The 17,103-nt window shown below is 43.5% G+C and overlaps 1 protein-coding gene across 2 annotated transcripts in view; it reads left to right on the top strand.

The window, feature by feature from the left end:
- The first annotated feature begins 502 nt into the window (after window positions 1-502).
- The window catches only part of LOC142465609 (SPRY domain-containing SOCS box protein 4-like), a 159,030-nt gene continuing 142,429 nt past the window's right edge, over window positions 503-17,103 (top strand). Inside the window, exon 1 of one of the 2 annotated variants that reach the window (XM_075569699.1) lies at window positions 503-660. The gene's annotated coding sequence lies outside the window, so the exon portion shown is untranslated. Of the gene's footprint in view, window positions 661-13,523; window positions 14,076-17,103 lie in introns of those variants that run through there. The other variant, XM_075569698.1, reaches the window with a different exon arrangement.

Here is a 17,103-nt window from a genome sequence, read left to right as displayed (position 1 = left end):
GAGAACCCCTGCAATAAGGGAATTTAAAACTGTGTGAAATAGACGCAAGGCTATCATAAATTTGCAAACTGGGTCCTGAGGTTTTGCAACAGACTGGAACCTAGACAGATTAAGGCTGAGTTACATAGTTACATAGTCACATAGTTACATAGTTGATGAGGTTGAAAAAAGACATACGTCCATGAATTTCAACCTACGCTAAATTTAGACGACAGATACTTTATCCTATATCCGTACTTAAAGTATATTGATCCAGAGGAAGCAAACACAAACCCCAGTGTCATATCATCCAATGATATCTCATAAGGGGAAAAATAAATTCATTCCTGACTCCAAGAATTGGCAATCGGATTAATCCCTGGATCAACATCTTTCCCATGTATACTTATTTGGTATATCCCTGTATACCTTTCCTATCTAAAAAGATGTCCAACCTTTTTTTGAACAAGTCTATTGTATCTGCCATCACAGTCTCCATGGGTAATGAATCCCACATTGTAACTGCCCTTACTGTAAAGAACCCTTTCCTTTTGTTGCTGGTGAAATCTCCTTTCCTCCAACCTTAAGGGATGGCCCGAGTCCTTTGTACTGCCTGTGGGATGAACAGTTCTTTTGAAAGCTCCTTGTACTGTCCCTGGATTCTCTTTCTGCCGTGAAAAGGTAGGTTTCTACGTGTTTGTATATTCCTAATGAAAAGTTACAGGTTTCATTATGTCTGGTTTGCCAAATGTTCAGAAATATACAAGCTGTACTTATGAAAAGGGAAAATGTTATTTGAGTTCATTCCATTGTCCTTCTGTCTATGATCTCCTTACATTTTAGATATTAAAGATGTACCTTAAAATGTATTCAATTCAACCTGCATGGGAAAAAAAGAACAAATAAATCACGTTTCTACACAGAACAGACACTTGATTACATATGAAAATGACATTTCTTTTGTAATAAATCACAGGAATTATTTAGCAAAGGGGCTAACTTTATATAGTTCAAAGTGACCGTTTTTTGGATGAAAACAGTCCAAACGGCCACTTTAGACTGTATATAGAATAAGGCCCAAAGCAGAACGTAGAGCTGAGCCCAAACTGGTGCTTCTCCAGCAAAGACAACTTCACAGAAGATTGAATTAGTGGCATAGAAGTCTAACGCCAAAATAATAGTACACTTAGGGCATCATGCAGTAAGCAGCGAAAAAATGCATTAGCCAGTTTAGCAATTAGCCATGTTTTTGGTGTGTTAAACTCGCTGTATGCTGTAAGGGGCGAATCCTTGGCGAATGAATTAGCCACCACCATTTGATAAAATGGCTAGTAACCGGTGGCGAGACGGCTGCTTGGCGAGAAGCCGTCCCCTGCCGAGATGTGTTTGCAGCAGAGAGAGATCCGCTGCTCTCGGCGCAAACATCGGCACATTAAAAATTATTTTTAAAACCATTTTTATTCATAGTGTACATGTGCAAGGGGTCTCCGGAGCTGAACCGCATTGGTTTCAGGTCCGGGGACCCCCTGCTTCCCGAGATACAGACCCCTTTATGAGGTGCCGGTATCCCTCTGCATTTAAAGGTCCCGATCACGTGACCGCGGAATGTAAAGAAAGCAGAGGGATACCGGCACCTCATAAAGGGGTCTGTATCTCGGGAAGCAGGTGGTCCCCGGACCTGAAACCAGAACTTTGCATCTTTCGTCCTCTTCTGCTTCACTGACAGCCATTTAGTGAACCCCGAGACGAATCTTCGCCGATCGATTACAGGCGAACCGATCGATCTGCAGCTTAGCTAATCACTTATCAGTGTGCAAATTGTATTGATGCACATATTGAATGGAAAAAAATTATATATATATATATATTTTAAACGGCAGCTTGAACTGCAGCTTTAAGGTCTCTAAGAATGGTACTTTGAAGGTTGCTGATTGTGCTGTTGCGAAGTGTTGTATTTTTTATTTGAATAAACTAAGTTGCAAATTGGTGGTTTAGACCAGCGGTGCGCAAAGTGGGGGGCGCGACCCCCAGGGGGTTGGGAGATTGTGCTGGGGTGGCGCAGGCAGTCGCAGAGGCCCCGCGCTCTTCCCCCAGGCATTTAAATTAAATGCCAGGTGATCGCGTGAGGCCCCTGCAACTGTTTACTTACCGGGATTCAGACGTCTGTGTTGCGTCGCCGTGGCAACGCGGTGTCAATAGACGCCGCAGCACCATGTGACCTGACGTTCACACGCCCACGCAGCGTCATCTGACGCGGATGAAGGTAGGCAGGGGGGCGCGAGAGCCGGGGGCAGAGAGACAAGGGGGGCGCAGCAAAAAAAGTTTGCGCTCCCCTGGTTTAGACTAGAGCAGGGGGGCTCAACTCCAGCATTCAAGGCCTTCCCCCCTCCCCCCCCCGGCAGGTCAGGTTTTCAGGATATCCCTGCTTCAGCACAGGTGGCTCAATCAGTCCCTGCTTGAGTACATGTGGCTCAATCATGGACTAAGCCTCTGATTGAGCCACCTGTGCTGAAGCAGGGATATCCTGAAAACCTGACCTATCGGGGGTGGCCTGACGACCGGAGCTGAGCCCCCCTGGTTTAGAGTGGCATCTCGAGTGTAGGTGTATAGAATTCAGATCAGGCCATGTACTCATGTCATATTTATTCAACCTGACCACTGCCGCAGTACCATTTATAAATGGCACAGAATGGGCAGTGACATGCAGTGGCTTAGTCCCGCTGTGGCTGCCTGCATGACCACTGCCGCAGTACCATTTATAAATGGCACAGAATGGGCAGTGACATGCAGTGGCTTAGTCCCGCTGTGGCTGCCTGCATGACCACTGCCGCAGTACCATTTATAAATGGCACAGAATGGGCAGTGACATGCAGTGGCTTAGTCCCGCTGTGGCTGCCTGCAGCTTTTTAAGATGCACGTTTTGCAGCCTTCCGGGTGATTTAGTGCAATCAAACAGCGACTGACGTGATAGATTCCCCAGTAATATTCAGAGCACACGTCTCATTTCAAAGAGCTGTCAGCAGGCGAGAGTCAAAAGTAATCGAAGGTTACAGCAGCTTTCTTGTCCAAACTGACCCTGCTTTATTGCCTATTTATTTCTTACCCTTGCCCGCCATCTGTCCCAAGCTACATTGGCGCCTGCCATCTGAGGACTTTTCCCTGATGTTTTGGGTTTTGACAAGGTGCTCAAGGCAGCCCCTGCAAAACAATAACGCAGTGGACCCATTGTGTGTGACACACACTTCGCCAGTCCCCGAGGTGTCTTTTGTCTGTGCACCCTTACCATATATCCTATTGTGGATTCAGACCCCAGATGGAGGCCTGCTGTACATGCAGCCTATTATCAAAGGACTACATTGAGACTGTGTAATGGAAATTAGGCTGTAATTACTGGGGCTTTCAGAAGCAGATGAGCCCATCAACAGACTCTACTGTGAGGGTTCATCTGGCAGGACACGGGGCAGAACCCAAATAGATAGCAGTTGAAAAATGATCTAAGTGACGTGACATATTTAAAGCAGCCATCCAAGCTGCCATTTGTTTTTAACATTTTTTGTTTCCCCTTTAATATGTGCATCAATACAACCCACACAATGATAAGTAATTAGCGAAGTTGCTGATCGATCCGTTCTCCTGTGATCGATCGGCGAAGATTCGGCTCGGGGGGTTCAGTAAATGGCTGTCAGTGCAGCAGAAGAGGACCAAAGATGCAAAGTTATGTGGGGAAGACCATGTGACCAGGCAGTCACTAGATACAATTGGTGCACTGCTACAGAGAGGGCAGGGCTCAAAAAGGGGCGGGACAGAGCCTGCTAAAAAAAGAAAATGCTACAAGTAATTTCTCATAGTACAGAACTGATTTATTTAAATAAAAAAACACACGTAGGATATTGCTTCGTCTGCAGCTTTAAAGCAAAGATTGCTGAAGGCTTAAATGTATAACAGAGCTCTTGCTTTTCATAAGTATCTTAGAACTAGAATCATACAGTATAGCTGAGAAAACATTGTTCCAGAAATACCCATACGTACAATGCATTTCCTTATTGTCAGTAGAAGAACTTCCTCACAAACACATTTAGTCACCTGTGTGTTCTCTGTGCCCAGGGCATCGGCCTCCATCTCACACTGTTATGTCAGGTTGTGTTGACTCGGTATGTTAGCAGTGTTTGTCATGTTTTGTAAAGAGCTGCTCGCACTGTGAATTATATTAATGGCTACAATAGTCATGCTGTTATTATAAGGTGGCAGCAGAACAACACATAGAACTGTCTGCAAATACTGAGCAGGTCCATTTGCATCATTCCTCATTCTATCATTTTATCACAAGACATGGGCCCATGTTTAGTAAGCGGTGCTATTCCATAAGACACATTATGGTCCATTCATTTGGTCTTTTGGAATAGCACTGTTTAGTAAATATGGACCAATGCGCTGTTCCATATCGCATTTTACCATTTTGTTTTTCAGATCTTCCTGGCTTACTAAAATGAAAGTTTTAATTAAATGAGAGAGAGAGGGGGGGGGGAGAGAGATGGAGAGAGAGGGGGGGGGAGGAAGAGTGGGAGGGCGAGAGAGAGGGGAGGGAAAGAGAGGGGGAGGGAGAAAGAGAGAGAGGTGGAGGGAGTGGGGGAGAGAGAGGGAGTGGGAGAGGGAGGTTGGAAAGGGGGAGAGAGGAGCAGGGAGAGAGGGGCAGGGAGAGAGAGGGGCAGGGAGAGAGAGGGGGGGAGAGAGGGGAAGGGAGAGAGAGGGGAGAGAGAGAAGGGGGAGAGAGAGGGGGTGTGTGTGTGAGAGAGAGATAGAGAGAGAGAGAGAGAGAGAGAGAGAGAGAGAGAGAGAGAGAGAGAGAGAGAGAGAGAGAGCATTGCAATATGTTTTCTTCAACATTTGTGAACGAGTGGCAAGAGTGTTGCCTAGTACATCAATCTTTTAATTAAACCCCTGGATAGAATACTACAAATATGTATTCTAAGGCTCTGTTATGTCTCATTAATGTTGTTACATTTTAAAGATAATAGAAAATATTCTCAGGGTTGTATAAGGCAGGGGAGAGGGGAGGCAGGGGCGCGCAAAGTTTTTCGCGCACACACCTACCTGAGAGCTCCAGCGTTCGCGCCCCCCCCCCCCCCCTCGGCTTGAACCCGGCATCAAATGACGCTGCAGGTCACGTGACACCACGTGACGCTGCCGCGTCATTTTACGAGCGTTGTCATTGCAACACGTGATGTCACATGACCCCGCGGCACCATTTGACGCTATGTTGCTATGGTGACGCGTCGCCGAAAACCTGGCTGCCAGCAGGTGTAAGTTAGCTACAGAGGCCTCAAGCCTCCACCCAGCATTTAATTTAATTGCCGAGGGGAAGAGCGCGGGGCCTCTGTAACCGCCGCGTCCCCCCTAGTAAATCTTGCACCCCCCTGGAGGGCGCGCCCCCCAGTTTGCCCACCGCTGGTATAAGGCATAGTTTATAGTACAGGCGCGCTCGCGACGCAGCACCTGTCGCTCAAGCGATCCCTGCACTCTGATGGGGAGTCGTGGCCATTACATCACAGGGCTGGTTCGTCCTCGTTGTCTGAACTGTTCACGTGCCACAGCCGTCGCGCAAAAAAACGAAAATTCTGCTGCGCTGTGGCTCTTCCTCGCTCACGCTGTCGCGCGCACTATGGCCAGCCCGGTAGAGGCACTACATTTTGTTTGCGCCGCGTGCACTATAATCGCGGCCTAAGAAGTGCCTGGAGAGGACAATGTAGCAGAATCAAAACAATGTATGTGTTAGTTGTAGGTCTGGGTGGGAGTAACTCCAGTTTTAGGTAAGACAGGCTTGAAATTAATGGACGGCCGTGCTAAATTAACATGGTGTTAAGCCTCAGCTAACGAGATATAGAACGGGTGTTGTTTTTTCATATAATTAGCTTTGTGGATATGCATGAGCCTTCGTGAAAATAGCGTCGGTCACCGATTTTGGTAGCGTGGCGTTATGAGCCGAGTTAGTGGATTTGGCCCTAAGGCTGCACTTATAGCGACAGCACGTCGTGGCAAAACAAATGCATCGCCGCCGTCACGTGCGCTTATAGTACAAGCGGCGCGACGGCTTGGCCGCGATCGCTGGAAGTTACAGTACAATAATTCAATTTGATTTTTCCAGCAACCGCAGCCTGACGTCACCGTGGCGTCGCTGTCGCCGGTGCCGGCACTATAAGCGCAGCCTTAGATGCACAGGGTGAGGGTAAAACAAAATGTTCTACATTCATTAATATAAGAACTCCGCGTTATTTTTACAGATCCGATGTGTCACATTCAGCAGAATAACACGCAGCGCTTGTAATATCCTCGCATAAAATCTTATCACTGCCAGAGACCTCATTCCCCTGCGCGGCAGACACTGAATGTTCTGTCTGTGGAAGGGAATTGTGGTTTAGACAAAACGAAAAGGAGACTATCTCTAAAGAACACTCGCTAAAACTGTGTTCAAATATGTATTGATAAAAGCATATTGTTTTGGGGTACGAACAGTCCCATTGCGAGATGATGATGGGGAGGTAATTAGCTCTCAGACAGTGGATTATATATTTGCTTTCAATTGTTTTCTTTTTTTACATTTATTTAAAGCTGCAGTTCATGCAATATCCTACATGTGTGTTTTTTTTTTTAATAAATCAATCATATTCCAGGAACTACATTGCCCAAAATGCTGTGCAAGAACTGAATTAAATAACACGGAGTAAGCGATTGATTTACAGGAGAACGGATCGATCTGCAGCTTAGCCAATCACTTGTCAGTGTGCAGATTGTATTGATGCACATATTGAATGGGGGAAAAAAAATATATATATATATATATATATATTTTTTTTTTTTAAACGTCAGCTTGAACATTATGTTTTTGTCCCAGTTTTGCCCCACACTTATTTAGATTCTAGTGCTTTTTTACCGACTACCTTTGCCAATAAAAAATATATATCTTAAAGAGACAATCCAAGGAGCACTTTAAAAAAAAAATATATATTTTTTTTGTTTTCATATATGCAGCCTTTGATTACCTTTATTGAAAAAGAATTACCTAAACTGCCGATCGATTCGTTCTCACATAATCGATCAGCAAAGATCCTGCTTCTCAGGGTTCACTAAATGGCTGCCTTTCAGTTTCAATCAATCCTTCAGTCAGTGTAACTCAGCAGCTACACTGTATTCTTACATTACTAAGGTAACATTATTTATTGTTACAGTTTGCAGCTCACACTGCTGGGAATATTGGCAACAAATTATCCCAAACAGGAAAGTGTTGCAAAGACTTTGCACTGCTGGTGAAGTGTACTAAACCTGCTATAGAAATCAAAAGATGCTCAGTATATTAAAACGCATTAAAAATTGCAATAAGAGTTGACATTTAAAAAAGAATGTAGTAAGTATTATCTAAAACTACAGAGCGTATTTATTTAAAAAAACAAACACGTGTAGGATATTGCCTGGATTGCTCCTTTAAAAGGGACTTGACATATCATTGTAAAGCATATTGGGTCCGTTTGGAAGAGCGATAAGGTGACATTACTGGAGGTCTCAATGACTACATTGAACTCACACCCTTTTTGAGATAAATGGATATTAGGGGTTATAACCAGACCAATGAGGTTTTCTATCCATACCTATGGTTATTGGTTTCCCTTTCCCTTTCTGTACCCACGGCCAACAAAATTCCCTTCCTATTTCCTTTTCCCCTCTCCCGACCTCTTTCCATCCACATTTTCATCCACTTCCCTTCCCTTCCTTATTTTTCCCCCACTCCCTTCCGTTCCCTCCCCCCCTTCCCCCTCCCTTCTCCCCCCCCCCCTTTTCTTCCCCCCCTTCTTTTACTCTTTTTTGTCCTTGTTTTCTTCCTTTCTTCTCTCTCCTAAACCTTTTCTCACTCCAATTCAATGTATTTTTATGTATTTATTGTATGTATCATTGTGTTTTACGTGTGATCTTGCAGCATTATTGTACTATTGCATGATCAATTATGGGTTAATCACCTACATGGGTGGCTTTTAACAGTAATTTTAATTATAATTTTATAATTGCTAATTATGGTCTTTGCCGTTTTTATTGTTATAAAGGTACAGTGTATATTAACTGCGATCACTATACCCTTCTAACTTAGTTAGTATCTTGCATTTACTATGCACGCTATTCCTATTGGCCAATCAATTACCCTATTGGGATTACAGCATGACTGAATAAAAGGCCCCCACGTAGGTGTCCAAAATATCGCCTGATGAAGCACAACACCGTGTGAAACGCGTTGCGAAAGCCCTACAGTGCAATTGGAGAGTAGCCGACTGGTGTACTAAGCCTCAGCAGTCCCATCAACATCTAGAGACTGTCCGTGAACCGGAGGAAATTTTCTCTGTGAACCGGCGTATGAGGCGGGCAACCATCCACGGGTCCTGCGAGAAGCCGCAACCCGGAAGGAAGAACAACGTGGTGCCGAGCCAGACAGCCCCAGCGCGCGGGTCTACCTCGTATGCCTCAGCACCATTTCCCTGTGCCCAGGCCACCACCAGGACTGTTTCCCCTGCACTGTTCTACTGGATATACTTACCCCCATATGTAAGTTTTTACTGTTATTATTTATTTGTTTTTATTAAATCTTGACCCTTGGTGCGCTCTTGTGTTTCATTTTCTGCTGCTGGAATAGAAGAACAAAATATTAGATAGAGGACCCCCTACAGAATTCTTTCCAGTTATGATGCCAGTTGCGTTAGAAGACAGCAGTAACCTAAATATAGAGATTAAAATATTGAGTAGGCTTCCTGGACTCCCATTTAAACGTCTCCAACATGGAGGATTAAAGTTGGCAGTAGATCACTAAGAAACAGATGACATTTCCACATGAAAAGCTGCCATTTCTGCTGAAAGCAGCAGGGGTTCAAGGCAACGCAACTGCGGGTGGTGAATAAATGTGTTCATTCTGAAACAGCAGTTAATTTGCAAGTCTGTGCCATGATAGTGATATGGCACACGCAGGCGATCATGGGTAAAGTTGCATTGCCAGTTACGACCAGAGTGAACTAATGGAAGTCGTAAATTGAACAGGTGAAAACGAAGCTTGCGATGTCTTTAAAAAAAAAAATCAAACAAGTATTCTTTTGCTTCTAGATATACAGTGGTTTGCAGAAGTATTCTCCCACTATCAATAATCTCACAAGTTGTTGAATTACAAATAATGTATGCACAGTTTTGTCAAACTAACTTTTTATTCAAAGCTACAAAGCTGCAGTGGTTACACTGAACATTGTAATATGAAGAGGAGGTTAAATGTCAGCAAAGGGGAAAAAAACTGTGACATTTTCTGGTTGCCACAAATATTCAGCCCTGTAAGTCAGTGCTTGGTTGAAGCACCTTTGTCCACAATTATTGCTGAATTTTTTTGGATAGGTCTCTACAAGCTTTTCACATTAGGTTGGTGACAATTTTGCCCATTCTTCGTGGAAAAATGGATCATGTTCTGATAAGTTGGTTGGTGATTGCAGTGTTGGGCTTGTGGCAGACAAAACACTTGGAATTTAGACCAAAAAGTAACATTTTTGTTTTTTCAAGCGTTACGTGCTCAACACTGCACATCTCCCAGTCAACACCATCCCAACTGAGTTAACCATCATGTTTTGGGGATGCTTCTCTTCAGAAGGGACTGGGAAGCTTGTAAGGATGATAGAGGGGAGAATAGATGGAGCAAAGTACAGGCGAATCCTACAGGAACCCCTTTTAGAGTCAGCCAAGACTGTGAAACTGGGGACGAAATTCACATTTCAGTAGCCAAAGCCACACTGGAGTGGTTGAACAAGAAAAGAATGAATGTTCTTGAGTGGCCCAGTCACAATCCTGGCTTTAATCCAGTCGAATATTTATGACGAGACTTGAAGTTTGCCGTCCATCGACGATCCCCAACAAAATGATCAGAACAGGATACATTTTCCCGTGAAAAATGAGCAAAAACGTCACCATCCACCTTTGCAAAACTAGTGGAGACCGCTCCAAAAAGACACATAGCATTAATTGCTAGAAAAGGGGCTTCTATCAAGTACTGACGTAAGGGGCTGAATACTTTGCAACCAGTAAATATCACGGATTTATTTTTATTTTGCAGACATTTAACCTCCTCCTTATATAACAGTGTTCAGTGTGACCACTGCAGCTTTGTAGCTTTGAATAAACACAATTAGTTTGTTAGTCTTCATTGTGATTCAACAACTTGTGACTTTATTGAGATGGGGTGAATTCTTCTGCAAAGTACAGTAACTGAGATTCCTAGAAAGATAAGAAATATGGATGCTCACTCTGTCTGAGCACCAACTCAGAAAAGGAATAGTTTCGTACCACTGTACAATGTACAGAACCGAGTTCTTGTTTAAATGGAATGGTAACATTTTCACCACATAAATTCTTTCTGCCACATTTCTCACATGCTATAAATTAGTGTACAATTTTAGCATCTATATTAGTCCTACAAAACCTAGAATAGGTTGTAGACCTCCAGATCTGGAGAAAGAGTCACTTTGGCCTAACAGCCTATATGTACAGCATGACTTATATGCATGTCACTTCCCATAATCCTTTGGGGTAACGCACCTGAACCGTTGTTATCCGCCATTGACTTGAGCTTACTAAATATCCCCCCTTGCTGCAGCTTAACCCCAATGTGTTAATGGGGTAAATGATCTAGGCTTGTGGAATACATGCGGATTCTATCTTTGTAGTGTGGAACAGTTTTGACGTTTCCGAGGTTGATGATTCAGAGTTAGTGCCGCTTCCCAATCATTGAATGTGCTCCCGGTGAATAAGGCTGCGTCCATAGAGGGGGGAGCCGCGCTCCTCCGCGCTGACGCTGAGGCTCGTCTGCGCAATCAGGAGCAATTGCATGAACTAGCAGACGAGCCAGCGCGTGCGATCGGGAGGTGGGGGGAGGCGGGGCAGTGACGTCACTGGGCCAATAGCCCGTGAAGCACCGACGTCAACATCATGGCGCCGACATCACAGCGCCGTGAAGTTGACGCTGCTTCTCTCTGATTGGGTGTTTTCAGCCGATAGCGCACTCAGAAACAGGTTCTGCTGTCTGCTGAAAATCCCTGCGCCTCAGCACGCCTGCGGACGCTCGCGGGAGCCCCCTCTCAAGACATCCTCATTGAGGATGACGGGGCTCATCGCGGAGCGTCCGCACGGCTCAGCGCTGACTGTCCTATGTACTGAGCCTAAGTAAAGCTAAAGCGTGTCCCAATTAGGATTTAGAATTAGAATTTTGTTAACCTTGCTTTCAATGCTTTTTTTCCAAGGCAAGAAGAAGGGTGGAACAACCTCACACTTCAAAAGACCTGGTTCTCAAAGGGAAATATTTGGAGTGATTGGAGGTGGGGTATTGAAGGCTCCCAAAGGCTTTGTTATTGTGCAGAGATTAGTGCAGCTGTATTTGGGCTGTCAATCTTAGCTGTGGTGTTTCTGAAAGGGTGAGGGGAGAAGTAAGGTCAGAACAAGGCAAGGCCTGTAAGGTTTTTTTTTTTTAAATTGGTTTATAACAAAAGTGACATCAACTCCTACAATATTTCAGATTGATTGAATGTACCTTACTATCATATGAATAGCAGCTTTATTTTCCTATGTACACAAAGAGCTTAACGATGTATTTTCAAGTATGACTTGATTCAGCTGATGTAAGGATGTTTAAAAGGATAAAGGTGCAGTTAACAATTAAATAATGTAATCCACATTCTTAGTGTTGCATTTCAGTCCCCTCTGGCAGCAAAAAGGTTAACAGAAAATATTTTCTTTGGTCAGAATTCCCAGTTAACCCTTTTGGTTCTTGCGAAACTCCTGAATATTCCACAGTAGGCTCCTCAATCAATAAAAGAATGAATAACATGCATTTCCTACTTCTGGGCTGCACGTCAGTGGGTATGTTTCACCACTCGCTAATGAATGTGTATTTCTGATTGTAGGGTAGCGTGACGGAGACAGTGACAGATATTCCCTAGTGACTTTAAACTCCTGAACAGGGTTTGTGATCCTTTGGGAATCCCATTAAAGGGATCTTGCAAATAAGATATGGCAGCTTGCTATCCCCTTTGCTTTCTCATACGCCAAATTCATTGTGTCAGCAATTTTGTACACTGTGTGATATTGAGATGTCTGAAACATGCAGCATGTAGAATACAGATAAGCTCTGGTATCTGCAGTCTGCGCTTAGTGATACTGAAATGTATCACATTCTTTTTCTGTTTTTTGGGATTTACTATGGCTCTTTCCCCTCATACAGAGGTAAAAGCAAGAGTCCACAGTGTAGTGTAGGACCTGCATTTTTGGTTATACCTTGACGTTTCTTATGCAGGCTTATGACGCTTTGGCCATAGGGTTTAACTAAATAACCAAGTAATTATTGTTATTATTGAAGTATTTAAACTTTATACTTATTGCCATATATGTTTTGTCAATTGGATGTAGCATTGGGCACCCCTGTCTTTTGCAGAATACAGGTAAGCTCTGGTATCTGCAGTCTGCGCTTAGTGATACTGAAATGTATCACATTCTTTTTATTTTTTAGTCTTGTAATGTGGTTATTTTATGCTTTAGTCCAGCTGTTGCCAACGATCTCCTTTAGGGTAACTGGTAAACTTTGTATTCATAAAGGTAAGAACCAGCACATACAAAATATTATAACATCACTGTTTACTTTGGCCAATCCAATCCAACCCAACCTCCATACACACGCTTCTGAACGTAAAAGAGCCATTACTTGTCTGGTATTATATCAAGAGCTGAACAAGGACACCAGTATCCTATGCTGCCATTTAGGAGATCAGTGCATTGAGTTTTGCAGTGATCAACATTAAGCAGTCCAGTGGAATTAATGCTTTAAAGGTGCAGTTCCATTAACATTAACTAATGGCAGTGCTGTGTTTAATGGGTTGAATCCTGCCCACTGTTAATCAGGCAAAGATGCAATATTTAACTTTTGCCTTATATTCAATACATACACAATGGTGTTCCTGTTTACGCCACCTTTTCATATATTACATATTTCATATATAACATTTTCCATCTTATTTGAAAAAAATTTTTGAAGGTTTACTTGGACATGTTTAAACATTGAGATTGGTTACAACTCGAACGCGTTACAGAAACGACTTCAAATATTTATATTTGTCTACTAGGCATGAATGATTGATCCAACCAAACCCAACACTGGCAAGAGTTTGCTTCTAAGTGGAATGATACTTTGAAAAGCTCCATTTGTAACAAAAATGACATGTGAATGAGGATTACAGCCCCTCTATTAAAGTGCCTTTCTGAATGACAATGGCTGATCACAGGAACCATCAGAAATGCACAAGATGCTGCAGGATTTACAGCACAGCCAGGGTGCAACTACTTCCACTTTCTGCCAGCAGGCGGTCTCCTTTCATTGTGTGCGTTCTTCTCGCAAGGTCTGCGATGCCTGGGCGGTGGGGGTAGGAGGTGGGGGAGCAGGGAAGGGGGAGGGACCATCTGTTCCTAATTCCCCTGCCATTGGATTAGTTAGTCCTAACTGATGAGATCAGCAGGGATCAGCTTTCAGGATGGGGCACTGCTTTCAGCAACAGACTCTTCCCATCTGGGTTGTCTCTCCTTTATGAAGGCGGTGGGGGTGGCAAAGGTAATCTTGAAGCACAAAGCAGAACTGGCCCCTTAGGGCTCTAGCACAACCCAGTGAAGAACAGAAGACGAAGCTGGATGAAAGCCACCTTTTTTGCTGGATGGCTGCAACACATCTCTCCCATTCTCTGCTTGTAAGAACAGTCTCATGTTGGCGGTGGCAGTTAGCTGCGTCTTCAACTGCAAGTGTGGATGGGAGGGAGGCTCAAGCTGCTTTCTGCCCCTTGTACATTGGAGTATCCTTCAGCAACTTCATCAGGAGGATCTGGCTGATGGTTTCCTGCTGATGAAGGCTCTTCTGCTTCTTAATAAGCACATCTGGAGCCTGGGAAGCACAGGGAGAATTGGAACTCCTTTTTCAAAGATTAATTTTTTTTTTACCCTTTATTCGTTTTTCATTGGTTTATATATTTTTTGGGGATATAATTGCACCTTGTAAGGTAAGTTGTTTCTTAAATACTAGGTTTCATCAACCAGATCCAATGGGTTAATCTAGTCTAGGAGGGAGCTTTTAGAAATTTCTCCTCGTTGAAAACAGCTCCACCTTTTTTTTTTTATAGTGCAGTTTTTCTAACCATTTTTTGTGCAGGAGGAAAGTAGATTCAGTGGAAGCGGTGATACCTTTTATTAAACATATACATGTATGTTGTACACAAGGTATCCAAACCCACACAAGTCCCTCCTCTCCAATGGTTCAGCTGTCTTTGTTTATCTTAGCAATGTAGTCAGTCTTTGTCTTAGCTAATCATCTCCAACAGGATCTCTCATGCAGAACACTTTGGGCAATTAACATCAAAGCCTTTAATGATTTATAGAAAACTTGAACCTCTTTTTTTCCCCTTCAAAATATACTGTTAAACACCTCGCTTGTGTATGTGTTTGTATACACCTGAAAGTGCCATTGGAAAATCAGACTTGTCTTCCTACTGTAAGTAGCAGGGTAATAATAATATTTAATGTAGGCTTCTTTGGTTTCTGCTAAGATAGTCATACAGTATATTGTATATTTCACATCAACATAAATAATGTGTAGATATCATACATGTCAAGACCAAAAGGCTGCCTTGTACAAGTGTGTGTGCTTAATTGTGACAGTTATATAGTCTACAGTCAACTGTCCATTACAAAAGCCTCTATTTTGTAGTAGTATAACCTGTTACTGTCGCTATACTGTTGCTGCCCATTTTGCTGAAGCATTGCTGCAGACAATTCTTGTTACCATTGTCCATCTGTTTTGAAAATGGAAACGTGATGCCAGTTTCGCAGTATTTGTTACCTTATTAACATTACATAAGGATCTTACATAGCCAGCATGGGCCCTTGTCCAGCTGTTTTCAGAAGTTGAAATGCCTAATCCATTCTTAAATGTATATATCCCTTTGAAGTTTGAGGGCACAGAGGGGGTGGGATATTGCAACTCTAGCAAGTCCATCATTCTTGTGCCTGGAGCAAATATACTGCATGTAGTTAACCTCTTGTCCACTGCATATGCCAGAAAAGCACAGCTGAGCAATGTTTGTTGAAGTGGTTGAAGCATGCACTGTAGACGACTCAACATTAGTTATACATGTGTATGATTTTATTTGTATAAAATACATTAGACTATAGTAATATCCAGGGATCTGTGCAGACCAAACATTGCCTCGAAGAGAGACCTGATCTATAGACTGTATGAAAGTCTCCGGTTGCAAAACTGGAGAGAAAAAATAAAATATATGCAACTGTATAAGTCAAAGCATAAAATCCTATAGAATTTGATGGGACCTTTTCTCTTTGGTAACCCTAGTGCAATGGTATTTCTCTTGTTTTTTGTCCATATTTTGCAACATAACACTCAACTGTCATGTTGGGAGGTTTAGGAGCAAGTACACAGCCTAATTGTGTGTGTGTGTGTGTGTGTGTGTGTGTGTGTGTGTGTGTGTGTGTGTGTGTGTGTATGTGTGGTATACACACACACACACACCACATTATTGGATACCGGTATATTCATCCTCTGACCTTTCTCTCTTGGTAAGCACTGTAATAGATTATATAACCTTTTTATATAACATTTACTGTCCATTGTATGTAGAGCAGGGGTGTCCAACTCCAGTCGACCCAGTGGACTGATTGAGCCACCTGTGCTGAAGCAGGGATATCCTTAAAACCTGACCTGTTGGTCTGGAGCTGGCCACTCTTGCTGTAGAAGGACAATAACATTGTCATGCCACTGAAGCTCCTCGGCAAGTGCTGCTTTCATTGTTAGTATAGTACACTTCATTGTAGGGACTGCTGTATTTGGGCAGTCGGTGAGCTGAATGAATTGCACATACTACGATTGAGTTTGTGATGGCATGTCCGCAAACCCTCGCCAGTGTTTAGATGACCCCCATACCTGGCGTTGACGGCCATTGCTAGAATTGCGCTTAACACCGGTTCGGGATGCTACACTTCACAACGGCGCGTAGTGAATTGCCTTCTCTGTCCTTAAAGAAGCGATGTCCAAGTCTTTATGCCTGGAAGTATAATGCCGGGCTCTGTTCCTGTGGGACAGCACAGTGCCTCTTCTATACCCTCAATTTACTTAGACTTGGCAGCATTGTTAATGCCTTCCTCCTAGCCAGGGTCCTGTCATTGCTTTGCAATGCATTGCCGGTGCTTTCCAATGGAAATGAACGGGACACATAGTGGGAAATTGTAGAAGGTCAATACAGTATGTCCTGAGCATCACAGGGGGCCCCGGTTATGTCCAGTTCAAAGACGCTCCATAATGTGTATTCCACATAAATTCAGTTGATTGCATTACTGTCTCATCCATCTCTTTGGGTGTCAACGCTGGCCACACAGAGATGGGTCATCTAGTTTTTCTAAAGGATAAGAGAGTCTTTAAAGGGAGGGAGGGGGGGTTATTGCTACTGTTCTGAGTTATTTGCATTTATCTTGCTGGTGAAACGGAGTGACGTTACAATCATAGAATGTGTCAAATCATTTTGCTTTTTGCGTCTTTTAGAGCATAATTCTATATTAACACTATTTTCCCATTGCATGATGCTGACAGTGTACACAGCTCTGTACATAGATTCGTGCTAGTAGAGTGAGCCTGTGCCTCATATTGCTTGCAATCTCATTTTAGTGCCTGAGGCACAGGGAGATGGTCACAGGGGCCCAGATCCATGAATGGGAGTAAAGGCATGGTTAAAGCTTCGCACCCTTTCGTGGATCTGGACCAAGGAGAGCTGACGCTGGTACACATAGTGGGTTCACCTACTTCAAGGACAGCTTGTCCAGCCCCAACCACACTGCCATTCTTAAAGGGGTTCACAAACCTCTCTTTTGGAACTACTGGTCACACCAGGGTTTAGGAAGAACCGATGTATTAGCAAACACACGTGAATAGTTTAAACGTGAATGGTATAGCCACAGGGTTCCCTTGTCTGGGTGAGAACCCTCACCAGACCTTTCAGAGTAACGAGTAGGCTATAGCGTTCC

This window comes from Ascaphus truei, chromosome 14 (assembly GCF_040206685.1).
Source record: "Ascaphus truei isolate aAscTru1 chromosome 14, aAscTru1.hap1, whole genome shotgun sequence".
Classification (NCBI taxonomy): domain Eukaryota; kingdom Metazoa; phylum Chordata; class Amphibia; order Anura; family Ascaphidae; genus Ascaphus; species Ascaphus truei.
Note: the sequence above shows the minus strand (reverse complement) of the source record. Positions and strands in the feature narration are given on the sequence as shown.